Below are 12,344 nucleotides of genomic sequence, written 5' to 3' on the forward strand. Positions count from 1 at the left end.
TGAAGTAGGGAGTGAGTGCAGGCACTAAAAGACCCTCTCTAGAATTTTAAGCAGAATTGCTACTTAAATAATGTTGTGGATGCAAAGGTCAGGGAAACTGTACAGTTAAGTAATTTACTGTCAATGTAATTTTGCAAGTATTATTTTTACAATACTGCTGTACTTACCAGTGACATGTATTTGCTAGTGAAACTGAAAGCAATTAAGAGAAAAAAATTCACTTTTCCTCCGTATTTCTGTTTTTGGTGGCATTGAGTGTCTGCTTGGCTTTGTTCCCAGCACTGCCAGGAAGCATACGCCGGTGGGGAGGGCACAAGGTGTGGATTCAGAAGACCTGCGTTCCCATGTGCAGCTCTGCAAGTGATGTGCTGGGTTATTTTGGCCTCCCCTCCAAACTGCTCTTTGTCTCCTCTCTTTGGTCAATAAGCAATTTCAGGAAAAGGACTTTCTTCTTGTTTAATAATTTTTCTGGCACATACCAGAAAAAAAGACCTAAATATCTTTTGGGAAAGCCAGCTGCTACTCTAATACAAATAACAGTTAATCTTGTGCAGTTAATCAATTTTCTCTTTTGTGTTGGTTTTCACACAGAGCCATGAGGCAAGAGAAAAGTTTTTAAAAACAGAAAAATGTGATTGCAAAAACACCATTGTTGGCAGGAGGACTCGGTGGATTCAGGTAATAATGTGACACTGCTTTTTATTATATTTTAGAAACTGGCTAGATTTCAAGTTGACAGGGGCCCTTTGTCAGGGACAGAGCAGCAGAGGAAGGTGACAAGGTATAACAAGACCCAGTGGCTGGCTGTTAAATTAATTCAAACCAGGCATGAGGGTGTAAGCGTTCTCACGGCAAGAGTAATTATTGAATAGGACAACGTTGTTAGGGCTGTGGTGGCTTCCTTCATCATTTCAGACTGTTAAAACTAAGATTTTTGTTTTGTTTTGTTTTTCACCCTGAGAAARATCTCTAATGCAACCTTTCACTACTGTACTGAAGTAGAAGCTCTAGGCCTGTTTAATGGAAGAAGGTCAAATGAGAACATTAGCTGCCCCTTAGACTGTAAAACTCTCTGAATCTATGAATATTTCCCTTGAATTATTTAAAAAATTATTCTGGAAGAGAGCAGATTATTATCTACTAAAAGGCTTGGACCTAGATCTTCACTGTTTTAGAGTACTACCACTGGCTGGTGCAGATGTTTGTGAATGAAGACAATTTCTTGTTGGATAATTGGAGGAAAGCTAATGTGTGATGTTTAAATATGCTGCTAGTATATTGCAACAATCTCATCTTCAAATAATGTTCTTTAACACGTTTAGATCCTCTTTCTGAAGAAATGTAAGTTATTAGCTGAAGTACATCTCTCATGTTTTTAATAATTTTAAATCTCATAAAATGAGATTATTTTTCTAATTGAGGGGGAGTGAAAGGTGGAGGGAGGGTATATAGTGTTAATCACAATGGACTTTRTAATTAAGGCCAGATTCAACCCTCAAACTTCTTAGGCAATCCCAGTGAAGTCATCAGGCTTTTCACAAGCRTAAGGGTTTTCCCCATGTGTATTTGATTCCAGGATAAGGGCCTACAGTGGCTTTTTCATGCTCTGGTTTCTCACACATATGAGGAGATTTGAAAAACATGCATGTTTTCCAATGCAGGCTTTTGGTTTTCAGTGGAAATTGGAGAAGTTCTGTACTATTTATCAAGAAGCAGATATGCAGAGCAAGGCAGCTTAGATGGAGCTGTTTTTAACTGGTGATGCCTATGCATTTCCTTTGTTAGATGCATTGGGGAAAAATGTAACTGTGGCTTTGCATTTCTACGTTCATGACAAAGAAGGGGTGTGAATGGGTGTGGATTTGAGATTTCCTAGAACCAGTTTCTTTTTAATATTAAACTGCATACTCCAAGAAGATAGTATCAACATTAGTATAACAGATTATTAAAAATATCAGTATCTAGTCATGGAAATGAGTCCTAGTGTAAGCAGTTGTGCTTACAGCTGTGATGTGTATGTATTTGCAAATGTACAGGACTTTTTTTCTTGTAGCACTGGTAACTTGGATAAACACTGTATGTGTGACTCATTGCAGAATATAAACTTATTTTAAAGGAGCAAGTGTGGGATTTGCTGAATATCCTATTGCTTGCATCCCTGAATACTTGCATTAGGACATGATTAGTCTTAAATTGGCCAACCAGGGAGGAAAATTACTGCTGATCTCCCATAGGTGACTTCAGAAATAAAGAGCAGCATGTAAGTGCTTTAAAAATATAAATAGTAGTTTGAATTCATAAAATCATAAAGCAAACATATGGCACAAGGTCTTCTCAAATATAACACTTAAAAGGTTTTTTATAATTTCATGAAAAGCTTGTTTAGTCATCACAAGAAAAGTAAATATTTTCATCCCTTTTTCTTCAGATCTCTGTCATTCCATTCCTTTTTTTTTTCTTTTTTTTCCACCCCCAAATTGTCTTAATTTGGGGAGGGATGGGAGACCAAAACCAGATGCACCTAGACAGCCGTATTAGGGAGCAGGAGACATGTTGCCAATTGTATTCCTGTCGTTAAATTCATTATGGAAGTCGTTCTGCAGTGGCGGGATGGAGTTGATGTAATCCAAACTGAATGCTCTGCGTGTGTGTGCGTGTGCGCACATGTGAGCGTGAGTGTGCCCATGAGCTCATTTCCAAGCAGGAGATGCGATGGGTGCCGCAGCGACGCCCGGATCTCCCGAGAACGCGCCTATTTTTAACGCCATGTGCCGGGTGCCGGCACTGACGGCTCCCGTCCCCATGCCCACATGCCAGCAAGCTCCGCAGGCGGGCAGGTTGCGCCTTCCCCGCGCCAGCGGTGCTGCGGGCGGCGAGGCCGGCTTTGAAAGTGGTGAATGAGAAAGAAGGGAGCCGGAGGAGCGGGGGCGGGCCAGGAGGGAGGGAGACAGAGAGAAACATGCGGCTCCAGAGGGAAATACGCTGCGCTTTACAGTTGCTTGTGTGGATAGAAACCAGATGGTGAGCTGGAACACCCGCTCGGAGAGCCAAGGAGCCAAACATATGGTTAATGGTTAGGAGAAATAGCTTTCAGAGCCAGGGCTTTGCTGACTGCTCCACATTACAGATTGTTACAGTGTGTTATTACATTGCCAAACTAAGTGCTTAATACCCACCGCGGGTGCTGGGCATACATTTACACAAACGACTTTGAGCGCGGCGCTGGCACGGCCGCCGGGTTGACATCACGCGGGGCTCCACGGCGCGGCCCCCCGTTTGCGGTGGAAATGCCACCGCTCCTATGTTTTACAAGCCGAAAGCCTACAGCAGGCAGCTTTCCTGTTCTGCTGTGTGTGTCTGCGCCTTTAATCCAGTTATTTCCAACAGTGTGTGTGTGTGCGTGCGTGCGCGTTGGGTTTTTTTTTTTTTAACAGCCAAGTTCACCTCGACTTCAGCATTGCACTTACATGCCCAGCATTTGAAGTTCCTGCTTTGGGAGCTTTGGGCAACACCGGGCCCATGTTATCTAAGGAACTGCTGAGCTCATTCATCTCCTTTTCACGGCCCGCTTCCTTTTATTTTTAGCCAAATCCGTCAGGCCTGACAGGCGGGTAATTTGAGCCAGAGAAAGGGCAAAGCTCCAGGTCCTTTCCACAAAGCAATTCTTCTCCTCCCTCCTGGGAAGGCTCCAAAGTTGGCCTGCTCCAGGCAGATGGATTTGTTGAGTCATGTGAGATCATTTACACAAAAACACAGTGAGGCAGTGAAGAAAAAAAAAAAAGAGAGAGAGAGAGAGAAAGAAAACGGGAGCGGGAGGGGGAAGGGGAGGAGGGAAGGGGTGGGAGAGCGAGTGCTGCTGTTGATTCTGCTGCGAGTGTCGGAAATCTGCTGCGAGGCAGCTAGACAGAGGAATGCAGCAGATTCATTCTTGTATAAGGTAATGTCTAGTTTACAGTACAGGGTGGAGCCAGCGCAGAGAAATCACTCGAAAACAGATTACTCATTTAAAAACCCAAATTTCTCCTGAAAATAAAAAAAAGAAAAGGGGGGGAAAAAAACCCAACAAAACAAAACAAACATGCACACCCGCACGCAGCAGCGCGCAGGCAACAAAGGACACGTTGTTGACAGTCCAGGATGACGGTAGCGGTAAACTACTAACTGGAAGGTTTCTAGAAAATTGAGTTTGCCGTGTGAGGCAAGAGGGAGTTTGCTTTGTCTCGACGCCAGGGTGCCCGGGGTGGCCGGGAGCTCGGGGTCGGCCCCGCTAGAGGCCGTGCCGCAGCACGCGGAGGGAGGGCTGAAGGGCAAGATGGGAGTTCAGAGCGGTGGCGCTTGGTTAAGGGCAAAAGCGGGGGCGAGGGGGCAGGGTTGGGGGGGCGGTTCTTGTTTGGGTTTTGAACTGGTTGTGGCACGATCTTCGGTACATCAGAAAGTAGACTGCGTTTATTCGTTGGACCGGGWGTTGATTTTGTTACCGTTTGCAACCTAAACTCACCCTGTGTGTGTGTTTTTTTCTTTTTTTTTTTTTTAAAGTGGGTGGCAAGAGAGAACATCAAACTTACGGTTTTTTAGATCTTGATGCATGCTGGAGAATTATGTTGGGTTGATTTATGCAGTTTCCTAGTGATATGCATTTGAAGCTTTAAATAGGCATGGACTATATTTATATATTTTTAATATAACTTCCTGCTACTCTAGGTTTCTTTAACAATGCAATATCTAAATATTAGTGTTTTGTCCTGACGATGACTGGAATTAAAGTAGGAACAGCGACTGGAATGGGAAATTGTTAGAACACAAGCACTAAAACAAGTTTCATGCAAAACACTTTCTTAAATCCTTAGTGGTAGTTAAGAAAGTTGTGGGAGTGTGTATATGTGGGTTTGTGTTTTGACTTGACCCTTTCTTCCGCAGAACAGCATCTTCTGCAGACCACATAGCAGTATCTGTTAAGGTGCTTTGCTTTCGGCGGGGAGTGTTTGTCTGGAGTCTCCCTTGCTTTGGTTGACCTTGTCTTCCCCTTCCCCTTCCCCTTCCCCCCCCCCCGCTTGTTTTTTTACGCTTTTGTCTACAAGACCACTGGATTTCATGGCCCGCTTATTAGGGGTGYGTTGTCCTAATGAGAACATTTGGCATGAATGCCTTCTCAGCTGCGTTCGGTTTTTGCTGCTTGTACTTAAGAGTTTTCTCACTTGGTGGAAGCCTTTGTCTTCTGTGTCTCTTTATCGGTCTCCTTCATTAGTTATATCGAAGCAGCACTTGACAGCATCCTGGGTCCTGGCTGGGGTCCTGCAGGAGCCACCACACAACCATGTGACAGGGTCATTGCCCCTTGGAGTTTACAGCTTATGTCTGGGATGAGGCACAGCAAGGGACAGGCGCATAAGGAAGAGAAGTACAGTCGGATCTGAGACTTAGACTATGCGATAAGCCATGGCCATAGCATGGTAGCTTTTAATGAGGAATGTCTGTGGGTTGCCCTGAGGTCCTCTGGAAGGTCCCAGAGAGGGACAGCATTGTTATTTATTATAGTTGCATGAYTGCTGTAACTTCCATTTCCCCCTCCCCAAAATACCTAATTATCCTACATTTTCTGCATCTGCGAACAACATTTCCCATGGTTACCTGGAGCTGCAATTCCAGTGAAATTCTCACTTTTTAAAGCTAATCTCCCATCACTGGCTGTGGGTTTTCCAAAAGAACAGAGATTGTGAGGAGCAAAAGTTTTCTTAAGATTTTTGCCTTAGTGGTCAAGCTCTGCATAATTCCTGCATTAACTATTTAAATTCATTATTGATTGAAAGATTAATAACTTTGTCTCTATTTATTACACTTAGAAGGCTTGAATTTATTTTAATCGCCCTGCAGAGAGTCATTGTTGTTCCCGCCTCCTCCCCCCAATCTCCTTTTTCTGCTCTGAAGATGCCACATGTGTCGTTSCGTGCCTCTTTATACTGGACATCCAGCCAGACTAGTCGTGTTTCGGGAACCGTTCATGACCTGACTATCAGGAAAATCAGCCTTACTCTTCCTTCCCTCTCTTTCACTGTAGCTCAACTTCCTCTCCTTCTTCTAAAATTGTGTTGTCGGTAAGATGCTATCAGCCCCTTAATTCTTTTATCTCGCTTGTCATATTGCTTCCATTCTTTTGGTCATACTACCTTTTCCTCTATCTCATGATTAGACCAGAAATTTCTCTGTTACTGGCATCTTCCTGAGTTGTACATACCGTGGCGCTGCCTCCTTTGGGATCTGAGGAAGTATTAATTTTGAGTGCTTGCATGTTATGTCATGTCTCGCACTTGGCTTCAGTTTTCACAGCATACACCAGGTAGAGAACATCTTCTCAAGTAATTTTTCTTTCATTGCTGCCTTAAGCAAGTAGCTCTCTTCTCAGTGTTAAACTGATAGCACAGGCCCCTGAAAAGGTAAATTCCTTGACTGGTATATATTGGGCCTGAAAGAATTGCATGTTGTTGCAGACTCTCTGCACGTAGCTTTCCGTCAGCACAGGTTTTGCGCTGTTTGCTTTCTGCCTGCAGTATCCAGGTAACAGCCGGGCGCATTAGAGCATCTCTTCTGTTTCTCATGTTACTTCCGCACAGGGAGTCTATGTTATTTTCCTTCTTGCTGTCTTTCCTGAGAATGGTTGAATATAGAAAGCCTCCAGAGTCGAGAGCTGAAAGAGACACGTATTCCCCAGCTAAAATGCAACCACGTGTCCTAGCTGGAATGAGCAGTGGCCGCCGTCCTGTTCATCTAGGTCAGATGAGCAAGAGATCCTCAGCGCATTGCTAAACAGATCAGCAGAACTGTGGATTCTGCTCTGAGGTTTGACCTAGTTGGTCTTCGTGGAGTGGGGTAATTCACAGCCGGTTCCTGGAATTCACACTGCCAAGGTGCACCAAAGTGCTTGCTCTTACTTCGTAAGAGAAGCATTTTTTCTTTCTTTTCTTCAGGCTGAGATGCTTCATTTCTTTCCAAAGGCCATACTGTGTGCCATAGTTGTATAACCTGCCTGAATTTGAAGGTGTGCTTGGACTGTGTGCTCACTATGAGCAAGGTAACCCTGTGCTTTGAGCTCAAATTATTCAAATTATTCCACTTGAAAGAACAAAATAGCAATTCTCTCCACAGAAAACTTGAGCAAACTTTGTGATTCTCTACAGAGGGATCAGCGAGTTGGCAGGTGATTTCTAAGATGAGTGTGGCAGTGACTTCCTCATATTGCAAGTGCTCATTTATGGAATTTACAAGCACACATTTACCTTAAATAAATAAATCTCTAGACCAACAGATTCTCCCTTATAATGAATCATGACCCTAGCTGGAAGTCATGTAGCTATGGCAATTTCCTCTACTTAATATGTGTATCTACTGGATGTGTCAGAGGGGGAACAAAATTTGTTCTAAACTGATACTAAGCAAAATTTCTATGGATTTTTTTTGTTTGTTTTGAAGCATTAAATGTATGTAAATTTCTCACATGCAACGGTGGAGAACTGGTGCAACGGCAAAGTGAAAGACTGTTTATGATATACTCTGAAACTGAGCTATTTCTGGTTGTGGCCAAATCCCATTTATTGTGATTTCCCCTTTTGTCTTTCTTTTCCTCCTTTGAGCTTTCTGGATAGCGGCTTCTCTCAACAGCTTGAAGTGGTTTGGAGTATCTGCTCTGAAAATCTCCCAACCAGTTGCCTCCTCTCAAAGCAAGCAAGACTCTGGGAGCAGCTTATCACCCAGTGATCCACAAACTTCAATTTCTGTTACAATGTCTCAGTCTTAACCAAACAAGCTTAAATTTCTCTCCCATCCATTCTGCCGCGGACAGCAGAGGTAGAAGTCCTTTTGGTGATGAAACTTTGCCTATTGGTTTAGTGAGGCATCAATCCAAATGGGCAATATAGCATGTGTGAAAGTGGCTTTTTTAATTTCCTTGTGGTATCCTTAAAGATCGTTGAGAATTGCTCGAGAATTTCCAGTGATGATGCATAAGCACCCTCGGATACTGCCATCGTAGTAGCAGGTTTTTCAAGTTGCTGTGTTAAAAAGAGTTGAGTTGTTTTCAGGTTCTGTTCAGTCCATTAGCTTTTAGCTTATAGTCCTGTAGTGTTAGTAACTGCTAAAATGATCGTTTACTTTTTTGCCTTATTCTGTTGTAAATTAAATTGGTGTCAGCAAAAGCCATCTCTGATCATGCGCTGTAAAAAGGTCTCTTTTTATCTATGTCACAGGCCTCTCACTTGTTTGTAGCCTTTTTGTAATTAATTAGAATATGCTGTTACTCCCTGATAAATTTACTCTTGTATAACAGATGCTTGTGGGCCATATTTGGCCTTACGTAGATGTATTACTGCTCTTCAGGCATTTTGGTGCCTAAATAGCTGGTATTATTCACTCCAGTTATTCATTCTGGTTGTTTTCTTGTGTCCATGCTGAAGTGAGTGTGTTAACAAAAATATTTCTAGTTATAGCCTTGTCAGATTTGCTTAAGGAAAAGACATGTCCTCCTTTTTCAGAAATATTTATCTATAAGTCAGTGGTATTATATTAATGTTTTTCTTCGGCTGATCAAGTTCAAAGTGCTAAAATGAAAGGCCAATTATTACTTTAGTACTCCTCTTGCAAACACAAGACTGCCTACTCTTGCTTTTGCAAGATTAGAGCAATATGTCTTCTGTAAGCGCTTCTCTTAATTGCAGCTTGAAAAGACCCTTAAGAGTTCTGCTAGTAAAAGATTTCCTTGTTGAAACCAGTGAAAAATCAGGTTTAGAATGCACTTTAACTGGTGCCGAGTTCCACGTTTAATACCTCTTGATTACTATGGTCACAGCATAAATAAATGAATTTGATAGCTTACTTGATTATGCAAATGTTGAAAGTCTTTCTCATTCATCTAAATATTCCTTTTATCAAAGATATCTGCTCTCATATAGCTCCAGGCTGTTGCCCATTGATTAGGTAAAAGGGAATGCCATGTGTGGGAAAATAAACCAGCACATGCAAGCTAGCTCCTTATTAGCAAACAGTGAGAATATTTTAGCAATTTCAGTTTGTTTTTGATTTGAATGCTTTCTTAAAATTAATAAGAAAAGGCTAAATAATCAAGTTGTTAAGCAATCACCACCTGGAAGGATGGCATAAGTAATTAACACGAGGTTATCTGTCCATTCACTTTTGGGTTGATTGCTTGTTGGTTTTCTTATACTACCATTAATGGGTTTGAAGCTCCTGCAATGTGTTTGGACTGTGCTGGTCCAGTTTGATAGTTTCAATATCTGGACCGATGTCAGAACCCAGATGGTTATGACAAAATAGTTTTTTTCCTTGGCTGCATCGCCTGGACGCAAGCATTTGTGTAATTTTGAATGACCTTCTGCACAGCATGATTTTAGAGCCTGAGCAAGCGTGTGCCAGTCTTGCAGAGGAAGTCTCACTTGCATAGCGCTGCGCTGTGGAGGGCATGCACGGCACAGCCGAAACTTGTTCAAATGTGCTTTTGAGAGTGAGAGGTTAAAAGGACAGGATAAACCACGGTCTAAAGCAGACTCTTGTATCTGGCAGGTCTACTCTTGGTGATACTGGTTTGGTTACCTAGTTCAAGTACAGTGACAGTTTCACCCCTACCCACAGGCGACAATCTTATACCTAATGGGAAGTTCTTTTTCTTTTGGGTTTTGCCTGTTGTCAGTTTAGTCCTCAGAAATAACTGCAAATAAAGGGATGTAGGTTTATAGGCATTATGATGTGTTCACTGTTTAAAATAAATCTTCCATGATTAAATTCTGTGTGGGGTTGGAGGAGAGGCGTTTCAGTGCCCTAAGCTTTGGAGAATTTTAGTGTTTTTAGTATTTAAAGCTAATTTTAACTATGAAGCATCAATGAGTTAAGTGTATTTGCAAAATGCTGCATTTAGCCTTAATCAGGAAGTGTTAGATAGCATCGCTGGAGCAGTTGCTGCAACAGGGAGTGCCCACATGCAAACACTGGTGCTTCTAGAAGAACTACAAGTTTATATTTTTAAACAGAAGTGGAGACACAYTCAAGTTGGTGCCACATATTTTGATTTTCAGTAGGTGGCAGGAGAGACAAAGTGACAGCTTGACTGAGGTAGCTGCTTGTCCACATGCCGCAACAAGGAATTAAGGCTGCACCACATCTACACCTGATATCCTGCAAAAACGGGTGAAGACGTATTGCCAGGTGCTTTTGTAATGTCTGTCATCTGGTGTGTTTAACATTGAGACACAAGAAGATGGGAATATTCGACATGTGTATTGCACCGTCTGTGATAAATGCTGCATCTTGCGTTTCTGTGATGCCTCCTGGTAGGCATCAGGGACAAAAGGATTTTGTGGCAGACTGAGCCAGTCCCAGTTACAGCTGCAGCAGTCAGTCCTTCCGTCCCTGCCCTGGCCCTGGCCAAGAGTTCCCATCTTCTGTCTTGCACCACTGTTGGTGCTTACGAGGTCATGCCATGAGCTGCTCGATGGGGCAAATCCAGCCCAAAGCCAACTAAATTAAAGAAATGGCTTTTTTTTTTTGGAGGGGGGGGCAGTTCATCAGAATCATCTTGCTTGATCATGTTACTAAGATTGAGGCAAAGGAGGGGATGGGAACAAGGGACTGGAGGCAGAGGGGTTGCGACATCTTATTCTTAGATCATTTCAGACTACAACAGAGCTGCACCATTGACCTATCTAATGGGGTGAGAGATGTGTTTCTTTCACGAAAAATAAAGTAGATGCTAGGTACTTTTCTAATCCGTGATTGGATCATGGATCGTGATGTTCTTGGACTTCTGATCTGCAGTGGGATAAAGTAACCTTAAAAGTCTGAAAAACATGTTCTTTCTAAGCATAAAAGAGTCTTTCCCAACGTAGAGGCAAACCGAAAAAGTGAAATTAACAGCGTTGTCCCTCCTGTCCCTTACTTAGACATATATCTCCTTTTTGAAGAGAGGGATGCTCCACATCCCACTTCAGTTGAGATGAACAACTTTTTTTCCTTTCTTATTTATGGGCTATTTGGCCTCCCATTGCACACAAGGACAAAATCTGCTCTGATGCATATGTAACTCTAGCAAAGTCAATGAGGTTGCATTTGTTAAACAGAGAAGGTGATTTGGCTCAAAGTTTGTAACTGGAGAAAGGAAGCACTTTTTGTCCATTGATTTATAGGGAATTAGCGTATGGTTAAAATATGTCCACCCATTTGCTGTGCTATTTTTCCAAGGATTGTTCTCTTGAGGACTTCTGGTCATAATGGAAACAGCTTTATTGTGTTGGCCTGCCAGAGGGCATTGAATTTGTCTTAGAGCCAAAATGAGTGGACAATATTTGATTCACGCTTGTCAAAGGAACTCATACTGTATGTRCCAGACAGCTTCCAATAATGACTTTAGCCCTCCTTTTGTGTGTATTTGCACATAAACTTTAATAACCTGGCATATCAAAACAGTTGGTTGTATGATAGCCTAAATTATGCATATTTGTTCAATGAGTAGTGCTGTTGAGCAACCACCACTTCATTACTTCCTTTTCTGTTTATTTCTGTGCCCATTGGTTTCAGAAACTTTTTAGCTGCCTGTGTTTGTTAGATATATTGATATTCCCTTCTTGCAGTTGAAGCTGATTGAATATTGAAGTGGTGTTCAAATTATAAAACTGCCGGTGTGATGTAATGGCAAGGACAAGACATCTTTGTAGGTACTTGCTTGGCTGTCTTTGCTGGAGAGCCTGACAGCCTCATGGACAGAAGCAGAGCACTTCTGTGCATCTAAAAGAGGATGAAATATCACGGTGGTACTGATGAGGAATGGAGGCAGGGACGTGGTGACTTATTGAAGGTCACGGAGGAAAWCTGACAGGTTGGAATCCGGACTGCTCTGCAGCGCCCTGGTAACTTAACCTGTGATCTCTATTATTGTGAAGTTTGCTTCCTCTTCCCCAAGAAACGTGAGAGTCTTCCCATTGAAAAAAAMCCCGTTCTTATCACATGGAGGCAGGCCCATGTTTACAAGTTTGGAATCAAGTTTAAGAGTCAGTGCCATGAAATCCAGCACATTTAGAGAGCAGCTGTAACTGTAGCTTGCAGCATTTCAAAGGGAAGTGGTCTGAGGGGCACAAAAAAAAGTTCATAGCGGCTCTGTCATTGCCTTACATACAGTTCAAGTTTGATCTGCAGTAGCTGGAACAGATTGAGGACCTAGATATATACCACATTTGGACAACTTTGGGGCCACTCCACCCATGCAGTCAGGCAGTCCCATGCAAGGGCAGGGCTTTTCTCATAGAGAAGCCATTGGTAAAGAATGGGACCTTATGGGCCAAAATTGCCTT

General features: G+C 42.5%; 1 protein-coding gene across 1 annotated transcript in view; it reads left to right on the top strand.

Annotated features, from left to right (window-relative positions):
- The first annotated feature begins 591 nt into the window (after window positions 1–591).
- BACH2 (BTB domain and CNC homolog 2) overlaps window positions 592–12,344 on the top strand; it is a 154,339-nt gene continuing 142,586 nt past the window's right edge. Inside the window, exon 1 of the mRNA XM_026060821.1 lies at window positions 592–678. The gene's annotated coding sequence lies outside the window, so the exon portion shown is untranslated. The remainder of the gene's footprint in view (window positions 679–12,344) is intronic.

This window comes from Apteryx rowi, unplaced genomic scaffold, assembly GCF_003343035.1.
Source record: "Apteryx rowi isolate R43461 unplaced genomic scaffold, aptRow1 scaffold_171, whole genome shotgun sequence".
Classification (NCBI taxonomy): Eukaryota; Metazoa; Chordata; class Aves; order Apterygiformes; family Apterygidae; genus Apteryx; species Apteryx rowi.